The sequence below is a fragment of the Arachis stenosperma genome, chromosome 2 (assembly GCF_014773155.1).
Source record: "Arachis stenosperma cultivar V10309 chromosome 2, arast.V10309.gnm1.PFL2, whole genome shotgun sequence".
Lineage (NCBI taxonomy): Eukaryota > Viridiplantae > Streptophyta > Magnoliopsida > Fabales > Fabaceae > Arachis > Arachis stenosperma.
The window spans coordinates 67,650,712-67,652,385 of NC_080378.1; the positions used below are offsets into that span (position 1 = coordinate 67,650,712).

Genomic DNA, 1,674 nt, shown 5'->3' on the forward strand with positions numbered 1-1,674 from the left:
TGATGAATTATAGGTGTTTCCATAAGGTTCACCCATGTAATTTACCTCTGCCATTGCAGGGTTCTCAGGATCATAAGCTTCTTCTTCAAAAGATGCCTCTTTAGTACTGTTGGATGCATTTTGCCATCCATTCAGACTTTGAGAAATCATGTTGACTTGCTGAGTCAACATTTTGTTCTGAGTCAATATGGCATGCAGAGCATCTATTTCAAGAACTCTCTTCCTCTGAGGCGTTCCATTATTCAAGAAATTCCTCTCAAAAGTGTACATGAACTGGTTATTTGCAACCATGTCAATAAGTTCTTGAGCTTCTACAGGTGTTTTCTTTAGGTGAATGGATCCACCTGTAGAATGGTCCAGTGACATCTTAGAGAACTCAGATAGACCATAATAGAATATATCCAAAATGGTCCATTCTGAAAGTATGTCAGAAGGACACCTTTTGGTCATCTGCTTGAATTTTTCCCAAGCTTCATAGAGGGATTCACCATCTTTTTGTTTGAAGTTCTGAACATCCACTCTAAGCTTGATAAGCTTTTGAGGAGGAAAGAACTTAGCCAAGAAGGCCGTGACCAGCTTATCCCAAGAGTCCAGGCTATCTTTAGGTGAGAGTCCAACCATGTTCTAGCCCTGTCTCTTACAGCAAAAGAGAAAAGCATGAGCATGTAGACTTCAGGATCTACTCCATTAGTCTTAAAAGTCTCACATATCTGCAAGAACTCAGTTAAAAACTGGTAGGAATCCTCTAATGGAAATCCATGAAACTTGCAGTTCTGTTGCATTAGAGCAACTAGTTGAGGTTTTAACTCAAAATTGTTTGCCCCAATGGCAGGAATTGAGATGCTTCTTCCATCAAATTTGGAAGTAGGTGTAGTATAATCACCAAGCATCCTCCTTGCATTATTGTTGTTGGGTTCGGCTGCCATATCCTTTTCTTGCTCGAAAATTTCAGTAAGGTTGTCTCTGGCTTGTTGTAATTTAGCTTCTCTTAGTTTCTTCTTCAGAGTCCTTTCAGGTTCAGGATCAGCTTCAACAAGAATGCCTTTTTCCTTGTTCCTGCTCATATAAAAAAGAAGAGAACATAAAAGGAAGAGGAATCCTCTATGTCACAGTATAGAGATTCCTTTATGTTAGTAGAAGAATAAAAGAATAGAAGAAGGAAAAGAGTTAAGAATCCAAACACAAGGGGGAGGATAGGTTCGAATTCTTGAGGTGAAGAGAAGTGTTAGTAGATAAATAAATAAATAGAAGAAGATGAGAGAGGGAGAAATTTGAAAATAAATTTTGAAAAAGGGTTAGTGATTTTTGAAAATTAAGAGAAGAAATAAAAATTAAAATTAAAATTTGAAACAATTACTTAATTAAAAGAATTTTGAAAAAGAGGGAGGTAATTTTTGAAAATTAGAGAGAGGAAAGTAGTTACGTGGTTTTGAAAAAGATAAGAAACAAACAAAAAGTCAATTAGTTAGTTGAAAAAGATTTGAAATTCAATTTGAAAAGATAAGAAGTTAGAAAAGATATTTGAAATCAAATTTTTGAAAAAGATAAAAAGATATGATAGAAAAGATATTTTGAAAAAGATTTAATTTTTAAAATTAAAATTAATTACTTGACTAACATGAAACTAAAAGATATGATTCTAGAATTTAAAGATTGAACCTTTCTTAACAAGAA

At 34.2% G+C, this 1,674-nt stretch overlaps 1 non-coding gene across 1 annotated transcript; it reads left to right on the plus strand.

The window, feature by feature from the left end:
• The first annotated feature begins 424 nt into the window (after nucleotides 1-424).
• On the plus strand, nucleotides 425-528 carry LOC130964942 (small nucleolar RNA R71). The gene has a single exon (XR_009081005.1). It is a non-coding gene; the product is annotated as a small nucleolar RNA R71 (small nucleolar RNA).
• Nucleotides 529-1,674: the final 1,146 nt, after the last annotated feature.